The sequence below is a fragment of the Oncorhynchus mykiss genome, chromosome 7, assembly GCF_013265735.2.
Source record: "Oncorhynchus mykiss isolate Arlee chromosome 7, USDA_OmykA_1.1, whole genome shotgun sequence".
Lineage (NCBI taxonomy): Eukaryota > Metazoa > Chordata > Actinopteri > Salmoniformes > Salmonidae > Oncorhynchus > Oncorhynchus mykiss.
The window spans coordinates 67,585,831-67,606,617 of record NC_048571.1 but is presented as its reverse complement, the minus strand read 5'-3'; the positions used below and the strand labels follow the sequence as shown (position 1 = coordinate 67,606,617).

Below are 20,787 nucleotides of genomic sequence, written 5' to 3'. Positions count from 1 at the left end.
ATGCTGGAGGGTCATATCAGGATGAGCCTGCAGGAAGGGTACCACATGAGGGAGGAGGATGTCTTCCCTATAACGCACACCGCCCCAGACCATGACAGACCCTCCAACCACAAATTGATCCCGCTCCAGAGTACAGGCCTCGGTGTAAAGCTCATTCCTTTGACGATAAACGCAAATCCGACCATCACCCTGGTGAGACAAAACCGCAACTCGTCAGTGAAGAGCACTTTTTGCCAGTCCTGTCGGGTCCAGCGACGGTGGGTTTGTGCCCATGGGCGATGTCGTTGCCGGTGATGTCTGGTGAGGACCTGCCTTACAACAGGCCTACCACCCCTCAGTCCAGCCTCTCACAGCCTATTGCGGACAGTTCTGAGCACTGATGGAGGGATTGTGCGTTCCTGGTGTAACTCGGGCAGTTGTTGCTATCCTGTACCTGTCCCGCTGGTGTGATGTTCGGATGTACCGATCCTGTGCAGGTGTTGTTCCACGTGGTCTGCCACTGCGAGGACGATCAGCTTTCCGTCCTGTCTCCCTGTAGTGCTGCCTTAGGCCTCTTTAGTATCCTAAGTTTTCATAAGTGTGACCTTAATTGCCTACCTTCTGTAAGCTGTTAGTGTCTTAACAACCGTTCCACGGGGGCATATTCATTAATTGTTTATGGTTCATTGAACAAGCATGGGAAACCATGTTTAAACCCTTTACAATGAAGATCTGTGAAGTTAATAAGATTTTTATGAATTATCTTTGAAAGACAGGGTCCTAAAAAAGTGAAAAAAATATATATATTGGGACTGTATTTATTTTTTTTGCAACTATAGTTTGTGTTTTCTATTTCCCTTTTTTAGATGTTATACATTCATATTTAAAATTGTTACATGCTTAATTGAAAATTTGCACAAAGGTTCTAAATAACAGGAGAAATAATCAAACATGAATAAGTACCTTTTATTTGTTGAGTATAATTCAAAATGTAATAATAAATAGGCCTCTACACGTGGTCATTTTTTTAAAACTATTTATTCATTTGATTTTACAGAAAATGTGCTATATCGTGATATGTATTGTTATCGTGTACATTGCTCTGTTACTGGCACATTCGTTACAGCGATGAGACCAAAGCGCAGCATGATGAGAATACATCTTCTTTAATGAAACAAAGAAACTTAAACAAACTTATAAAAACAACAAAACGAACGTGAAGCTATAATAACTGTGCTGACACAGGCAACTAAACATAGACAATAACCCACGAAATACCCAAGGAATATGGCTGCCTAAATATGGTTCCAATCAGGGACAACGATAAACAGTTGCCTCTAATTGAGAACCAATCTAGGCAACCATAGACATACATAACACCTAGACTAGTAAACACCCATACACATACAAAACCCCTAGACAGGAACAAAAACACATATACATGATCCCAATTTAAGCTCCAAGATGCAGGCAATTAGAAAAAACAAAAAAAGTTTACAGTGCTGATTTATTGGCGCATTGAACCATGTCGTGCATCGTAGTTCAAAAAAACTCCATGGATAGTGGTAAAACATGAAATCATATCTGACTTCCGACATCGTTATGCACCTTCGCCATTCACTACCTACACTTTCCCCTTGGCCCTAAACCTTTAATATTTCTCGATCTGAAGAGTCTGGATAGGTACTGTATACGCAGTGTGGTGGTGGAGCTTCCACCATATTGCTTAAACCTTACAAATCTGCAAACATTGAATGGTTAGAGCCAAGGGAAAGGGAGCAAATTGGGAGCAGCTGACACAGTTGATCTGTTGGCCCTCTAGATACCCAGTGACCTACTTGCTTCACTGCTGGTCTGGACAATCCATACCAGACATGATGAACTAAGTTCAAGGCTTTCATATACTTTTTAGCAAGTAGTTCTTAAAATAGTAATCACGAGCCAAAAGTGGTCCCCGAAAAATGCGTACTACGTCACATATGTGCAGGTATGTGCACCACGTAATTGCTCTCTCTCTCTTGCTCTGCTGTGTGTGCATCTTGCTAGCTGTCACTCAAATGACGAGGGGCTGAAGCTCATTGGATGAAACGCTAGTTGCTAGGGGTCTGGAAAATGTAGGGGAAATGGTGCTGCACAGCTTCCAGAAAACAGTCACTTTCAGACTAGGGATTTCGTGGATAGTTGAGGTAAAACAATAATTCTGCTCACATATTATGCATGTATAAACTACACATTGACACATCCAGCCCAAAGTGGGAGGATTAAAAAATACATACTAGTCGCCAAAGTACTGTAACATGTCTTTAAATGGCTTTCTACTAATCATTGTGGTCCATCTCTCCTCCTCCATCTCTTCCACCCCTCTACAACCAACCCCCTCCTCTGAAACATCTTCTCTGCCTCTTTCTTTACCCCTCGCTCACACATTACCCTTCCACTCTTTCTGATCAAATCAAAGTTTGTCACCTACACAGTTTTGCAGATGTTATGGCAGGTGCAGCGAAATGCAATATACAGTGCCTTGCGAAAGTATTCGGCCCCCTTGAACTTTGCGACCTTTTGCCACATTTCAGGCTTCAAACATAAAGATATAAAACTGTATTTTTTTGTGAAGAATCAACAACAAGTGGGACACAATCATGAAGTGGAACGACATTTATTGGATATTTCAAACTTTTTTAACAAATCAAAAACTGAAAAATTGGGCGTGCAAAATTATTCAGCCCCTTTACTTTCAGTGCAGCAAACTCTCTCCAGAAGTTCAGTGAGGATCTCTGAATGATCCAATGTTGACCTAAATGACTAATGATGATAAATACAATCCACCTGTGTGTAATCAAGTCTCTGTATAAATGCACCTGCACTGTGATAGTCTCAGAGGTCCGTTAAAAGCACAGAGAGCATCATGAAGAACAAGGAACACACCAGGCAGGTCCGAGATACTGTTGTGAAGAAGTTTAAAGCCGGATTTGGATACAAAAAGATTTCCCAAGCTTTAAACATCCCAAGGAGCACTGTGCAAGCGATAATATTGAAATGGAAGGAGTATCAGACCACTGCAAATCTACCAAGACCTGGCCGTCCCTCTAAACTTTCAGCTCATACAAGGAGAAGACTGATCAGAGATGCAGCCAAGAGGCCCATGATCACTCTGGATGAACTGCAGAGATCTACAGCTGAGGTGGGAGACTCTGTCCAAAGGACAACAATCAGTCGTATATTGCACAAATCTGGCCTTTATGGAAGAGTGGCAAGAAGAAAGCCATTTCTTAAAGATATCCATAAAAAGTGTTGTTTAAAGTTTACCACAAGCCACCTGGGAGACACACCAAACATGTGGAAGAAGGTGCTCTGGTCAGTTGAAACCAAAATTGAACTTTTTGGCAACAATGCAAAATGTTATGTTTGGCGTAAAAGCAACACAGCTGAACACACCATCCCCACTGTCAAACATGGTGGTGGCAGCATCATGGTTTGGGCCTGCTTTTCTTCAGCAGGGACAGGGAAGATGGTTAAAATTGATGGGAAGATGGATGGAGCCAAATACAGGACCATTCTGGAAGAAAACCTGATGGAGTCTGCAAAAGACCAGAGACTGGGACGGAGATTTGTCTTCCAACAAGACAATTATCCAAAACATAAAGCTAAATCTACAATGGAATGGTTCAATAATAAACATATCCAGGTGTTAGAATGGCCAAGTCAAAGTCCAGACCTGAATCCAATCGAGAATCTGTGGAAAGAACTGAAAACTGCTGTTCACAAATGCTCTCCATCCAACCTCACTGAGCTCGAGCTGTTTTGCAAGGAGGAATGGGAACAAATGTCAGTCTCTCGATGTGCAAAACTGATAGAGACATACCCCAAGCGACTTACAGCTGTAATCGCAGCAAAAGGTGGCGCTACAAAGTATTAACTTAAGGGGGCTGAATAATTTTGCACGCCCAATTTTTCAGTTTTTGATTTGTTAAAAAAGTTTGAAATATCCAATAAATGTCGTTCCACTTCATGATTGTGTCCCACTTGTTGTTGATTCTTCACAAAAAAATACAGTTTTATATCTTTATGTTTGAAGCCTGAAATGTGGCAAAAGGTCGCAAAGTTCAAGGGGGCCGAATACTTTCGCAAGGCACTGTAATAACAATACACCCATAATCCCAAAATGTTTAATTAAAAATAAAAAGAGAGAAATAAATTAAGGCATATCAGAACGACCAATATCAGAATGACCAATGTCAGAGTCTGGAATATAAATACATATATATATATATATATATATATATATATACAAACATAAAACCAGTCAAAGGTTTGGACACACCAACTCATTCAAGGTTTTTTCTTTATTTTTACTAGTGTCTACATTGTAAAATAATATTTAAGACATCAAAACTATGAAATAACACATATGGAATCATGTATTAACCAAAAAAAGTGTTAAACAAATAAAAATATATTTGAGATTCTTCAAAGTAGCCACCTTTTGCCTTGATGACAGCTTTGCACACTCTTGGCATTCTCTCAACCAGCTTCATGAGGAATGCTTTTCCAACCGTCTTGAAGGATTTCCCACATATGCTGAGCACTTGTTGGCTTCTTATCCTTCCCTCTGCCGCCCAACTCATCCCAAACCATCTCAATTAGGTTGAGGTCGGGTAATTGTGGAGGCCAGGTCATCTGATGCAGCACTCCATCACTCTCATTCTTGGTCAAATAGCCCTTACATACTCTGGAAGTGTGTTTTTGGTCATTGTCCTGTTGAAAAACAAATGATAGTCCCATTAAGCGCAAACCAGATGGGATGGCGTATCACTGCTGTAGTAGCCATGCTGGTTATGTGTGTCTTGAATTCTAAATAAATCACAGTGTCACCATCAAAGCATCCCCACACCTTCACGCTATCTCCTCCCTGCTTCACAGTGGGAACCACACATGTGGAAATCCTCCGTTCACCTACTCTGTGTCTCACAAAGACACTGCAGTTGAAACCAAAAATCTCAAATTTGGACTCATCATACCAAAGGACAGATTTCCACCGGTGTAATGTCCATTGCTTCTGTTTCTTGGCCCAAGCAAGTCTCTTCTTATTATTGGTGTCCTTTCTACAGCAATTCGACCATGAAGGCCTGATTCACGCAGTCTCATCTGAAAAGTTGATGTTGAGATGTGTCTGTTACTTGAACTCTGTGAAGCATTTATTTAGGCTGCAATCTGAGGTGCAGTTAACTCTAATGAACTTATCCTCTGCAGCAGAGGTAACTCTGGGTCTTCCTTTCCTGTTGAGGTCCTCATGAGAGCCAGTTTCATCATAGAGCTTGATGGTTTTTGTGACTGCAGTTGAAGAAACTTTCAAAGTTCTTGACATTTTTCAGATTGACTGACCTTTATGTCTTAAAGTAAATGATGGACTGTCATTTCGCTTTGCTTTTTTGAGCTGTCCCTGCCATAATATGGATTTGGTATTTTACCAAATAGGACTTATCTTCTGTATACCACCCTTACCTTGTCACAACACAACTGATTGGCTCAAATGCATTAAGGAGGAAAGATATTCCACAAATTAACTTTTAACAAGGCACACCTGTTAATTGAAATGCATTCCATGTGACTACCTCATGAAGCTGGTTGAGAGAATACCAAGATGTGTTATTTCATAGTTTTGATTAGTGATGCACCGATATTACATTTTTGGCAGATACCGATATCCTAAATTTTCCTTGCCAAATAAAACGAAACAGATATTTAAAATATTTGCGGCCTTTTAGGCATTCTAGTACAATTAAATAGTTAACACACACACACACACACACGTACACAGCGGTCTAAGGCAGTGCATCTCAGTGCACGAGGCATCACTACAGTCCTTGAATCAAATCCAGGCTGTTTCACATCCGGCTGTGATTGGGAGTCCCATAGGGAGGCGCACAATTGGCCCAGCATCGTCCGGCTTTGGCCGGGGTAGGCCGTCATTGTAAATAATAATTTGTTCTAAATGACTTGCCTAGTTAAATAAAGGTTACACACACACACACACCACATTGACCAAAAAGTTATTTTGTTGACATTTACGTACGTCCCCATTACCTGTAAAACATAATCAAAAACTATTTATTTCACTTACTTGCTGTGCTGTTTCGTTTTTCATTTGTTCAGTCATTTCATTCTCAACCAGGATTTCTATGGAAAGCCGTTTGGGTCTTTGCTATGGAACACCGTTTAGGTCTTTGCATGTCAAAAAATATACAATTTAACACTATTTGACGTGTCAATTAAGCTTGCTGACCAATCAGGACCTGAATATGACTGCACGTCACATAATAATTTAGCACGTTCATTCATTTTTTTACGTAGTTATTACACATTGATTACACTATCACTCGTATTTTATATGTCACAACGATTCATCGATACATATGCTATGATGCTGGTAAAGTTGTCTCGTGCACCTTCAGTGCTGGTCATAAAAAAAAAGCTAGCTAGCTCATATACGCAAACAATGTTCTTCCCCAAAAACATAGCAAAACAACAATCTGCTTCAGTAGGTATAGTTGGCTAGCTAATTATATTGCTAGGTGTCATCTAAAATTACCAGAATTTATAACACGGAACCCAAACCGGCTGCGCGCGTGCACCATCGTGCACCATTGCGCGCCATTGTGCATACATTTATTTTGATCCTCTACACCCAACACGATCACGACACGCAGGTTAAAATATCAAAACAAACTCTGAACCAATTACATTAATTTGGGAACAGGTCGAAAAGCATTAAACATTTATGGCAATTTAGCTAGTTAGCTTGCACTTGCTAGCTAATTTGTCCTATTTAGCTAGCTTGCTGTTACTAGCTAATTTGTCCTGGGATATATACATTGAGTTGTTATTTTACCCTAAATGCACAAGGTCCTCTACTCTGACAATTAATCCACACATAAAACGGTCAACCGAATCGTTTCTAGTCATCTCTCCTCCTTCCAGGCTTTTTCATCTTTGAACTTATATGGTGATTGGCATCTAAACTTTCATAGCATTACTACACCGACAGGCAACACAGTTCGTCTTTCAAATCACCCACGTGGGTATAACCAATGAGGAGATGGCACGTGGGTACCTGCTCTATAAACCAATGAGGAGATGGGAGAGGCAGGACTTGCAGAGCGATCTGAGTCAGAAATAGAAAGGAGTTCTATTTTAGCCCTTGGCAATGCAGATGCTCGTTGACGCGCGTGAGCAGTGTGGTCAGCCTGTAAGACAGTTCTTATTTGATTAATGGTGGTCGGACCCATCTATGTGACACTAGCCACAATAAGGATTAGCCACAACAGTGACTTTAAGGTTAGCCTTCAAAATAAAAGTATGGCATAATTCTACTATTTATATTAATTTGCATCACTGTCAATGACATACTTTTATTTTGAAGGCAAACCACAAATTCCACTATTATACATAATCTTTATTGTGGCTAGCTTCACAACACATAACCAGGTCCGGTCGAGCATCAAGTAGCTGGCTAGCTATTTATTTTCATGAACTGAAGTTCAATTTCAATAGGCGAACAACAAGTGGAAACCTGGCTAATACTTACAAGGATTCCTAAATCATTGCTAAGAATAATGAAAATGACTGCAGTTTCTACTGGTCATTGTTTTCAGGCTGGTTGTATTGGTGCTAGCTAGGTACCAAGCGAAAGCTATCTACCCCAGAAGTTGCGGTCGAACAAATTATGCTTTATTACCAACGCAGTATTGAAAACGCATAGTTTGTGGCCGGTGTTTGCTTGTTTGCAGACTTTTTTGTGCAGATTTGACAGTGCTACTGTATCTTTTTTGACACACAAAGACCCAAACGTCATTACTTCATGTACCTACGTTATATAGGTATGCACATCAGCTTAGACATTGGTTTTGCACATCGGCGTTAAACTAGACATCGGCCGATACCGATGTTGGCATTTTTAGCTAATATCGTCCGATTACGATATGTTCACTGATATATCGTGCATCCCTAGTTTTGATGTCTTCACTATTATTCTACAATGTAGACAATTGTAAAAAATAAAGAAAAAGTATTGAATGAGTAGGTGTGTCCAAACTTTTGACTGGTACATATGTGAATGGTGTGTATAGACAGTATGTACAGTATATGAATAGGAAGGGTATGTACAGCAGTAGTTATATAGGACGAACCATGACTACAATTCAGTATATACATATAAAGTGGTAAAACAGTATGTAAACATTATTATAGTGACAGGGGTTCAATGACTCTGTAGGGCAGCGGTCTCTAAGGTGCAGGATTGAGTACCAGATGGTAGCCGGCTAGTGATAGTGTCTCAGGTTCAGGGAAGGGTACTGGGCAGTGGCCGGCTAGTGATGACTGTTTAACAGTCTGATGGCCTGGAGATAGAAGCTGTTTATCAATCAATCGTCAGTCCCAGCTTTGATGCATCTATACTGTCTCCGCCTTCTAGATGGTAGCGGGGTAAACAGGCCATGGCTCAGGTGGAGAGTACCTATTGGTATACTGGTGCATATTGTACAGAGGTACTTGTGAGCGCGCACACGCACACACAGGAGGCTGGTGGGAGGAGCTACAGGACGACGGGCTCATTGTAATGTCTGGAATGGAATTCATGGAATGGTATCAAACAGATCAAACATATGGAAACCGCATTTGACTGCGTTCCATTTATTCCATTTCAGACATTACAATGAGCCCATCCTCCTATAGCTTCTTCCATCTGCCTCCACTGACACGCACTCTCGCTCTCATACACACATACTCACACACATTTGATGCTTAATTTAGATCTGTAGGAATCTCACATTTGTTCCCGCATACAGTATGTCAGAATGATATAAGGAGCCTGTGATCACTTGTCATTGTTAACATAACAACAATAACCATAGTAATAAATCTTCAAATTATTATTGTTTTCTGTGACTCTGCATTTCCTCATATGGATATCACTTCTAAGAAATGTTGGAACGGAACATCATGTTCTGGGAGCTGTAAATGTATAGTTTCCACATTGACAGAGCCAAATGCATAAACACACACACACACAACTAACATGTAAGAACCATAAGCTGATTTAATGATCTAATAATATAATTATGAAATAAACCTGTGTAATAGCCTGTATGACTCTGTCCATCTCTGTCTGTCCACCTCTGTCGATCTCTGTTTGTGTCCACCTTCGCAGTAGTGTGTGTTTCCATCTGTGTGGGTAAGTCTGTCTATGTGTCTGTGTCTGTGTTTGTCTGTGTGTGTGTGTGTGTGTGTGTGTGTGTGCCTGTGTGTGTGTGTGTGTGTGTGTGTGTGTGTGTGTGTGTGTGTGTGTGTGTGTGTGTGTGTGTGTGAGTGTGTGTGTGTGTGAGTGTGTGTGTGTGTGTGTGTGTGTGTGTGTGTGTGTGTGTGTGTGTGTGTGTGTGTGTGTGTGTGTGTGTGTGTGTGTATGGTTTTACTATCCTTGTGGGAACCAGAAATTAGTAAAACAAGGACAATTCTGATGTGTGGGAATATTTTCCCAGTACCCACAAGGAAAAAGGCTATTTTAGGTTGGGGGTTAGGTTTAGGATTACAATTCAGGTCAGTGTTAGAGGTTAGGTTCAGGGTTAAGGTCAGGTTTAAGGTTGTGTGTGTGTGTGTGTGTGTGTGTGTGTGTGTGTGTGTGTGTGTGTGTGTGTGTGTGTGTGTGTGTGTGTGTGAACACTATGACTCTTCCGTTCCAAATTCCTGGCACAATCTGATGGTGTTCACCAATCTGAAACCCACTCAGTCACAACACAGCATCGGTGGCGATATCCAAATAGGCTCCCCGCAACACAAATAGAGAATAACACACATTCCGTCTTCTTTTAATGGGGGAAATGCAGGGATTGACGCAGATGTACTAAAACATCTATTATTTTAATTTCTGAAATGTCAAATCTGAGTTTGGAAGGCGTTAAAATGTTTGGTAACACAGGCTACGGAACATTAATAGCGGAATGTAACTGTTATTAATTATGTACCACAGTATTTTTCGGAATCCTTGTGAATTTGTCTTTAAGTTCATATTTATGATGAAGAAATATAAACCATCTTGGTATGTTATTATCAATGTAAGTTACAGCTGTGTTACAGCCGGTAGTGCATTAGTTCGTCTCGTAGCCCTTGCCTGCAGTCAAATGACCTAGTGGCCTCATGGGTGGAATGTTATTTTTTTCATAATTTCATAATTAATCTACTTTTTTTTTCTTTTTTTATCCAGTGTTTCTATGTCAAACAATGTTATATTTCTGTATTCTGTGATGTATATAAAGTGTAATATTGGGATGCAATCTCAAAATGTAATACATTTCAACTCTATCTGACATGATACATGTCTTTTTTTTAAGCCCTTAACCATGTGTGAGGTGTATACTTTTGTTTCAAAGTAGATTTGTTTAAGAATCAAGAAACACTCTGTGTGACCCTGATTTAGTACACTGCAGTAAAAGGTTATTCAGAGAGAGAGTGGAACAGAGACCCTGTGGATAAATGCACGGACGGAACACAACAAAGCAGAGAACATTCAGTCCTGAGAGCTCGAGCAGCACAATCACTACACAGATGCATAATGTGCCTCCAAGCTCTCTATCACAAGTCAATGCTACACACTAATCCACATATAAACATGCAGTAAACCATTGTGTGGCCAAGCAGACCTTGGGAGGAAACCTTGGTCTGATAATAGAGGGTACAGTATGTACACATAATCCCCAACACATAACAAGCCTTGAACGTGTGCTGCAATAAATGCTTTGGTTGCCTTCAACCTGCAACCTTATCCAGCAATCACAATGCAAAGGAAATTACAGATTAACATATTTAACAGTGTCCTAGTTTTCTATCCGTTTTGCCCAGTCTTCCAGTCAATAATTAGACTGAAACAATGATTGGATAAAATCATATTGTTTTTAACAATAGTCACACCTATTATACTATGCTTCACTGCATAAGCAACAGTTCTGGAGAAACATGTTGAATAAATGTAAACATCTAGCATACAAAGTCTGCTATATTGCTATTTCTTAAACTATATGTAATAAGCCTATAATAAGAAATAGGGCTAAATATTCATTTTAGGTCAATTATAGATTTTCCTTGAATTAAATAGAAATCGTAATTGATATATTATTCTCTCTCGCTGTGTGTGTGTGTGTGTGTGTGTGTGTGTGTGTGTGTGTGTGTGTGTGTGTGTGTGTGTGTGTGTGTGTGTGTGTGTGTCTGTGTGTGTGTGTGTGTGTGTGTGTGTGTGTGTGTGTGTGTCTGAAGAGAGAGTGAGAAAGAAAGAAAAATAATGAAAAGAGTAAATCGGTTATAATAGCATTGGATTACAGCCTTCAATGGATGTAAATTCATCTCACTCGCATTAAAAACATTGACACGTGATAAATTAAGGACTAGAACATGAGCATGAGATCTAACCTACATTTATCTGGAAAATAACCATAGAACAGAACTTAATTGCACTGAACACTGATTCTACACATTAGCCAAATTACTGGAATCATATGTTTTAAAAACTGGACTTATTAAAAACATATTGCTTATTATCTACTTTTTCATCTTATTCTGGGGCTACAATTGTATATACAACACTAGGCTACAATTGTATACAATGTAACTCAATACTCATTGGTCTCGCTAGATAAAATATGCCCAATAAAGCCATTCAGAAGACAGCAAACCAGTTATCCAATGTCCATACAAGACAAAGAAATAAAGCTGCAACTTACCTATTTATCTTTAGTCTTTTCTCTCTTTTGATTGCTCGTGTGCTGCTTTCGTGCTAACTTCAGCCGGTATATCACCGCTAGCTCTGCAACGCAAGTAAGCACGCTATGCTGCTGATTTCAAACCCGCCCTCTCATAACAAAACAGGGTACTGAATGTTCTGCCGGCAGTTGTTTACACTCAAAACCCCCGACATTAGTGAAGATCAAAACGCGAGTGTGAGCCCTAAGGAGAGGAGAATTGAAATTACACTAGGAAGAAGGCGGAGGGAACTACGAGGGGGAGGGCGGTTTAGTGTAAAAAATACGAACAGGCCTTGGAAAGTAGCCAGAAAGTAACACAATGTTCCGGTAGTACTGTAGCTGCGCTCTGATGAGGACACACTGTTCTAGCAGACACCCTGACCCTGTAACCCGTTCTGTTCCGAGCGCCGCCGCAGCGCGCGCAGCGCAGCGCAGCGCAATTACCAGGAACAGCCTGTACAGCAGTGTACTCACTCTGTCCACGAGAACAGCTCAGCTCCAATAAACGGAACAGTAAGTACACAGATGAACTTTGCGTTTCAGAAGTGTTCAATGCTTTACTGGAGGACAGATAGTTAGGCTACGCCATATTGAATGGAATAATTTATCAAGTAACATACTGGCTGCCTAGGTTAATAATGAGATGTGGAATTAAATGTCATTCAATTTGCTATGTTGGCTAAATTAAATATTTTGGGGGGTGAATAATATTTAAATAGTCATTTTCACATCTTAATCATCATAACAACAAGCAGGCTATTTGGAGCATTGATTGTCAGCCACAATTAATTAGATTAATCAAGCACATGAGGCATGTATTATACAATTCGACAGATTGAAAATGTACTTGGGGGGTTTCTTTTTAGACTCATTTTTATTTTTGTATTTTTTACAAAGCAGAATCCAGTCATATATTTAGGCCTCATAATCAAGGGCCTTTGTGTAGACCATGTTTTGGACTAATAATCAAATGTACCAATATATGAATAACATATGAACAATATATAACGTTTCTAGTTAGTTTACCTCAGTGCTCCAATCATATAGTCCTATTTTTGTTTCATAAACCAAGATTGGCAGTTTTACCAAGTGTGGTGTAGCCTAATGCACAATATGTTATAGGCCCTAGGCTAAAAACTAGGCCTTTATGCTAGTGTATGTTGTTGATGTTTTTCTTATATTTCAAGGATACACATTGACGCTATCAAATCATGCTCAATAGCTCTCTCAGGGACATGATGTATGTTACTTAAGCTTTCAGGTCACAAAATACCACCAATCCTATAGGTTGTCATCAGTAAGGATTACGTGTAGTATAAGCCTACTGTAATAGCCTATGAAATGGATACAATTACACATTGTAAAACATACATACTACATGCAATGCATTAAATGCTTGTAATGGGCATTTTATTTTTCAAATTAACTATCAACAACATAAGTTCTTAAGCTATTACACTTGAGCAGCCATGAGTGTGAATAACATCTATATTTACACTTCCTTCTGTGTTGTACAAGGAGACTGACATATACATCTGTTTTTGGAAGTAGACCAAGTCCTCAAGGAGCAGGAGAATTCTGTTATGTTAGTTTTATGATATATTCCATCATGTACCTCATAAGTGCCAAGTTGGAAATTGGATCAGTAGATGTCACTGTGTTCCCTGTGTTGTGTACATTAACTTTGGTTCTCGTCAATGAATACCTACTCAATTACATGCAGTATATTGTATCTATTTAAGGTAGGCCTGTGTGAACAACCGTTCAATACTTGGGGGGATTTAACCTATACAGTGCATTCAGAAAGTACAGAGACACCTTGGCTTTTTCCAAATTTTTTATGTACAGCATTATTCTAAAATTGATTAAATAGTTGTTTTCCCCTCATCAATCTACACACAATACCCCATAATGACAAATCAAAAACAATGACAAAGCAAAAAATAAACCTGAAATATTACATTTACATAAGTATTCTGACCGTTTACTCAGTACTTTGTTGAAGCACCATTGGCAGCGATTACAGCTTTGAGTCTTCTTGGGTATGATGCTACAAGCTTGGCACACCTGTATTTGGGGAGTTTCTCACATTTTTCTCTGCAGATCCTCTCAAGGTCTGTCTGGTTGGATGCACAGCCATTTTCAGGTCTCTCCAGAGATGTTCGATCGGGTTCAATTCCGGGCTCTGGCTGGGACACTCAAGGACATTCAGAGACTTGTCCCGAAGCCACTCCTGCGTTGTCTTGGCTGTGTGCTTAGGGTCATTGTCCTGTTGGAAGGTGAACCTTCGCCCCAGTCTGAGGTCCTGAGCACTCTGGAGCAGGTTTTCATCAAGGATCTCTCTATACTTTTCTCTGTTCATCTTTCCCTCGATCCTGACTAGTCTCCCATTTTTTTGCAGCTGAAAAACTTCCCCACAGCATGATGCTGCCATCACCATGCTTCAACATAGGGATGATGCCAGGTTTCCTCCAGACGTGACACTTGGCATTCAGGCCAAAGAGTTCAAACTTGGTTTCATTAGACCATATAATCTTGTTTCTCATGGTCTGAGAGTCAATACGTGCCTTTTGGCAAACTCCAAGCGGGCTGTCATGTGCCTTTTACTAAGGAGTGGCTTCCGTCTGGCCACTCTACCATAAAGGCCTGATTGGTGGAGTGCTGCAGAGATGGTTGTCCTTCTGAAAGGTTCTTCCATCTCCACAGAGGAACCCCAGAGCTCTGTCAGAGTAACCATCTGGTTCTTGGTCACCTTCCTGACCAAGGCCATTCTCCCGCGATTGCTCAGTTTGGCCGGGCAGACAGCTCTAGGAAGAGTCTTGGTACCCTTCCCTAGATCTGTGCCTTGACACAATCCTGTCTCAGAGCTCTACAGACAATTCCTTTGACCTCATGGATTGGTTTTTGCTCTGACATGAACTGTCAAATGTGGAACCTTATATAGACAGGTGTGTGCCCTTCCAAATCATGTCCTATCAATTGAATTTACCACAGGTGGACTCCGATCAAGTTGCAGAAACATCTCATGGGTGATCAATGGAAAAAGGATGCACCTGAGCTCAATTTCCACACTCATAGCAAAGGGGCTGAATACTTACGGTACCAGTCAAAAGTTTGGACACATCTACTCCTTCAAGGGTTTACCTTTATTTGTACTATTTTCTACATTGTAGAATAGTAGTGAAGACATCAACACTATGAAATAGCTAATATGGAATCATAGAGTAACAAAGTGTTTAACAAATCAAAATACATTGTATATTTGAGATTCTTCAAAGAAGCCACCCTTTTCCTTGATGACACCTAGGCACACCTTTGGAATTCTCTCAACCAGCCTCATGAGGTAGTCACCTAGAATGCATTTCAATGAACAGGTGTCGTCACGCCCTGATCTGTTTCACCTGTTCTTGTGATTGTCTCCAACCCCTCCTGGTGTCGCTTATTTTCCCCAGTGTATTTATCCCTGTGTTTCCTGCCTCTTTGTGCCAGTTCGTCTTGTATGATTCCAAGTAAACCAGCGTTTTTTTCCTTTTTCCTGCTTTTTGCATTCTCCTTTTCCTAGTCCTCCCTGTTATGACCCTTGCCAGTTTCTTTACTTTGTACCCGCCTGCCTGACCATTCTGCCTTGACCACGAGAGCCTGTCTGCCACTCTCGATTGTGTTCTGGTTTTGACCTTTTTGCCTGTCCATGACCATTCTCTTTGCCTACCCCTTTGGATTAAAAAACATTGTAAGACTCCAACCATCTGCCTCCTGTGTCTGAATGTGGTTCTCGCCTTGTGCTTTGATAGGTGTGCCTTGTTAAAATTCTATTTGTGGAATTTCTTTCCTTCTTAATGCGTTTGAGCCAGTCAGTTGTGTTGTGAAAAGGTAGGGGTTGTATACAGACGATAGACCTATTTGGTAAAAGACCAAGTCCATATTATGGCAAAAACATCTCAAATAAACAAGGAGAAATGACAGTCCATCATTACTTTAAGACATGAAGGTCAGTCAATCTGGAAAATTTCCCTATGGGACTCCCAATCACAGCCGGATGTGAAACAGCCTGGATTCAAACCAAGGACTGTAGTGATGCCTCGTGCACTGAGATGCAGTGCCTTAGACCGCTGCGTACATGTGTGTGTGTGTGTGTGTGTGTGTTAACTATTTAATTGTACTAGAATGCCTAAAAGGCTGCAAATATTTTAAATAATCGGTATCGTTTTATTTGGCAAGGAAAATATTGGATATCGGTATCGGCCCAAAATGTAATATCGGTGCATAACTAATCAAAACTATGAAATAACACATCTTCGTATTCTCTCAACCAGCTTCATGAGGTAGTCACCTGGAATGCATTTAAATTAACAGGTGTGCCTTGTTAAAAGTTCATTTGTGGAATTTCTTTCCTTCTTAATGTGTTTGAGCCAATCAGTTGTGTTGTGACAAGGTAGGGGTGGTATAGAGAAGATAGTCCTATTTGGTAAAAGACCAAATCCATATTATGGCAGTGACAGCTCAAAAAAGCAAAGCGAAATGACAGTCCATCATTTACTTTAAGACATGAAGGTCAGGCAATCTGGAAAATTTCAAGAACTTTGAAAGTTTCTTCAACTGCAGTCGCAAAAAACATCAAGCGCTATGATGAAACTGGCTCTCATGAGGACCGCAACAGGAAAGGAAGACCCAGAGTTACCTCTGCTGCAGAGGATAAGTTAATTAGAGTTAACTGCACCTCAGATTGCAGCCCAAATAAATGCAGCCAAATAAATGCAGAGTTCAAGTAACATCTCTGCACAGACACATCTCAACATCAACTGTTCAGAGGAGACTGCGTGAAACAGGCCTTCATGGTCGAATTGCTGCAACCAGAAGTGTCTTTGTGTATCTTTGTGAGATGCAGAGTAGGTGAACAGATGATCTCTGCATGTATGATTCCCACCGTGAAGCATGGAGGGGGAGGTATAATATGGAGGTGCTTTGCTGGTGACACTGTCTGTGATTTATTTCAAATTCAAGGCACACTTAACCAGTATGGCTACAACAGCAGTCTGCAGCAATACGCCATCCCATCTGGTTTGCGCTTAATGGGACTATCATTTGTTTTTCAATAGGACCATGACTCAACACACCTCCAGGATGTGTAAGGGCTATTTGACCAAGAAGGAGAGTGATTGAGTGCTGCATCAGATATCCTGGCATCCGCAATCACCCGACCTCAACCCAATTGAGATGGTTTGGGATGAGTTGGACGGCAGAGAGAAGGATAAACAGCCAATAAGTGCTCAGCATATGTGGGAACACCTTCAAGACCAGGTAAAGCTGGTTGAGAGAATGCCAAGAGTGTGCAAAGCTGTCATCAAGGCAATGGGTGACTGTTTTGAAGGATCTAAATTATAAATTATATTTTTATTTGTTGAACACGTTTTTGGTTACTACATGATTCCATATGTGTTATTTTATAGTTTTGATGTCTTCACTATTATTCTACAATGTAGAAAATAGCAAAAATAAAGAAAAAACCTTAAATGAGTAGGTGTGTTCAAACTTTTGACGGGTACTGTATGTAAATAATGTATTTCTGTTTATTTTGAATACATTTCTTTTTTAATTCTACAAACTTATTTTCGCTTTGTCATTATGGCATATTGTGTGTAGATTGATGAGGAACAAAAATATATTTAATCTATTTTACAATAAGGCTGTAACATAACACAATTTGCTTTTCCCGAATGCACTGTAATTACAGTGGCTTGTGAAAGTATTCACCCCCTTGGCATTTGTCATATCTTGTTGCCTTACAACCTGGAATTAAAATACATTTTTGGGGAATTTGTATAATTTGATCATTTGTCGCCCTCCTTGCTCGCACACGCTTTTTCAGTTCTGCCCACAAATGTTCTATAGGATTGAGGTCAGGGCTTTGTGATGGCCACTCCAATACCTTGACTTTGTTGTCCTTAAGCCATTTTGCCACAACTTTGGAAGTATGCTAGGGGTGATTGTACATGTGGAAGACCCATTTGCGACCAAGCTTTAACTTCCTGACTGATGTCTTGAGAGGTTGCTTTAATATATCCACATAATTTTCCTGTCTCATGATGCCATCTATTTTGTGAAGTGCACCAGTCCCTCCTGCAGCAAAGCACCCTCACAACATGATGTTGCCACCCCCGTGCTTCAAAGTTGCGATGGTTTTCTTCGGCTTGCAAGCCTCCCCCTTTTTTCTCCAAACAATAACGATGGTCATTATGGCCAGACAGTTCTATTTTTGTTTCATCAGACCAGAGGACATTTCTCCAAAAAGTCAGATCTTTCTCCACATATGCAGTTGCAAACCGTAGTCTGACTTTTTTATGGCGGTTTTGGAGCAGTGGCTTCTTCCTTGCTGAGCGGCCTTTCAGGTTATGTCGATGTAGGACTCGTTTTACTGTGGATATAGATACTTTTGTACCCGTTTCCCCCAGCATCTTCACAAGGTCCTTTGCTGTTGTTCTGGGATTGATTTGCACTTTCCGCACCAAAGTACATTCATCTCTAGGAGACAGAACGCGCCTCCTTCCTGAGCTGTATGACGGCTGCGTGGTCCCATGGTGTTTATACTTGCGTACTATTGTTGGGAGAGATGAACGTGGTACCTTCAGGCATGTGGAAATTGCTCCCAAGGATCAACCAGACTTGTGGAGGTCTACAATATTTGTCTGAGGTCTTGGCTGATTTATTTTGATTTTCCCATGATGTTAAGCAAAGAGGCACTGAGTTTGAAGGTAGGCCTTGAAATACATCCACAGGTACGCCTACCATTAGCATCTATTCCTTAATTGTTTGAAACCTGGGCATTTTACTTCACATTTTGAGGCATGTTTACCTCACTTGAAAGTAGCCTATAGCCAAAATCCCACCATAGAAACATGGCGGCAGTTATTTTTATAAAGACTTACTCATACGCTTTCTCCTGTTCTATTGATTTTCTTTCAACTTTATTTCATTGTCTAGCAGCCAAAGGCATTATCCTAGCCATGATAGTTGTTGCATTTTGGAACATTCACATGAAGGCCTACCGCCGTCTGTACATTGCTGCACTTAAAATGTGAAGAAATAGCTTATCAACATTTTAAGCTAAACATTCTGATCTGTTCATCCAGGTGTATTAATTGAAACTGCCTATACTTCCACTACACTATTTTGGTACGTATCAGTGGAGATTAAGAAGTGAGTATATGCAATGCCCATGGAAAAAAATAAGTGGGTATACCGCGAATACCTGCGCATAACCTCCACTACACTACTGGCTTTCGTCACTACCAGTGTAGAATTAAGCTAAATTACACTTACCCCTAACCCTGCCACCCCTCCTCTAATTGGAGTAAACTAATGGTGTTACGGTGCGTGAATGAGGACCCAAAAGCGAATTAACTTAGACAGAGCTTCTTTAATTACCAAACATAGGTAGGCTCAGACGGACCGGCAGATTCCGACAGGACAAGACAAGGTTACAGCAAACATGACGACAGTCTGGTTCAGGCATGAAACACAACAAACAAGAATCCGACAAGGACAGGAACAGAAACAGAGAGAGATATAGGGACCTAATCAGAGGGAAAAAGGAAACAGGTGGGAAACGGGGTGAATGGGTAGTTAGAGGAGACAAGGAACAGCTGGGGGAAAGCGGGGGAGAAAAGGTAACCTAACAACGACCAGCAGAGGGAGACAGGGTGAAGGGAAAGGACAGAGACAAGACACAACATGACAGTACCCCCCCACTCACCGAGCGCCTCCTGGCGCACTCGAGGAGAAAACCTGGCGGCAACGGAGGAAATCCTCGATCAGCGCACGGTCCAGCACGTCCCGAGAGGGAACCCAACTCCTCTCCTCAGGACCGTACCCCTCCCAATCTACGAGGTACTGGTGACCACGGCCCCGAGGACGCATGTCCAAAATTCTACGGACCCTGTAGATGGGTGCGCCCTCGACAAGGATGGGGGGGGGGGGGGGGAAGACGAGCGGGGGCGCGAAGGACGGGCTTGATGCAGGAGACATGGAAGACCGGGTGGACGCGACGAAGGTATCGCGGAAGAAGAAGTCGAACTGCGACAGGATTAATGACCCGAGAAATACGGAACGGACCAATGAACCGCGGGGTCAACTTGCGAGAAGCCGTCTTAAGGGGAAGGTTCTGAGTGGAGAGCCAAACTCTCTGACCGCGACAATATCTAGGACTCTTAGTTCTACGCTTATTAGCAGCCCTCACAGTCTGCGTCCTATAACGGCAAAGTGCAGACCTGACCCTCTTCCAGGTGCGCTCGCAACGTTGGACAAAAGCCTGAGCGGAGGGGACGCTGGACTCAGCGAACTGAGATGAGAACAGCGGAGGCTGGTACCCGAGGCTACTCTGAAAAGGAGATAGCCCGGTTGCAGACGAAGGAAGCGAGTTGTGGGCGTATTCTGCCCAGGGGAGCTGTTCTGACCAAGACGCAGGGTTACGAAAAGAAAGACTGCGTAAGATGCGACCAATAGTCTGATTGGCCCGTTCTGCTTGACCGTTAGACTGGGGGTGAAAGCCGGAAGAGAGACTGACGGAAGCCCCAATCAAACGGCAAAACTCCCTCCAAAATTGAGACGTGAATTGCGGACCTCTGTCCGAAACGACGTCTGACGGAAGGCCATGAATTCTGAAAACATTCTCGATGATGATTTGTGCCGTCTCTTTAGCAGAAGGAAGCTTAGCAAGGGGAATGAAATGAGCCGCCTTAGAGAACCTATCGACAACCGTAAGAATAACAGTCTTCCCCGCTGACGAAGGCAGTCCGGTGACAAAATCTAAGGCGATGTGAGACCACGGTCGAGAGGGAATAGGAAGCGGCCTGAGACGGCCGGCAGGAGGAGAGTTACCGGACTTAGTCTGCGCGCAGACCGAACAAGCAGCCACGAAACGACGCGTGTCATGCTCCCGGGTGGGCCACCAAAAACGCTGGCGAATGGAAGCAAGCGTACCCCGAACGCCAGGGTGGCCGGCTAACTTGGCAGAGTGAGCCCACTG

At 41.6% G+C, this 20,787-nt stretch overlaps 2 protein-coding genes across 3 annotated transcripts in view; one reads left to right on the top strand and one right to left on the bottom strand.

Annotated features, from left to right (window-relative positions):
• fkbp5 (FKBP prolyl isomerase 5) overlaps nt 1–11,876 on the bottom strand; it is a 48,375-nt gene extending 36,499 nt beyond the window's left edge. For both annotated transcript variants that reach the window (XM_036983904.1, XM_021610304.2), the window contains exon 1: nt 11,745–11,876. The gene's annotated coding sequence lies outside the window, so the exon portion shown is untranslated. The remainder of the gene's footprint in view (nt 1–11,744) is intronic.
• Nucleotides 11,877–12,029: 153 nt separating this feature from the next.
• LOC110528326 (serine/arginine-rich splicing factor 3) overlaps nt 12,030–20,787 on the top strand; it is a 30,643-nt gene continuing 21,885 nt past the window's right edge. Inside the window, exon 1 of the mRNA XM_021610307.2 lies at nt 12,030–12,278. The gene's annotated coding sequence lies outside the window, so the exon portion shown is untranslated. The remainder of the gene's footprint in view (nt 12,279–20,787) is intronic.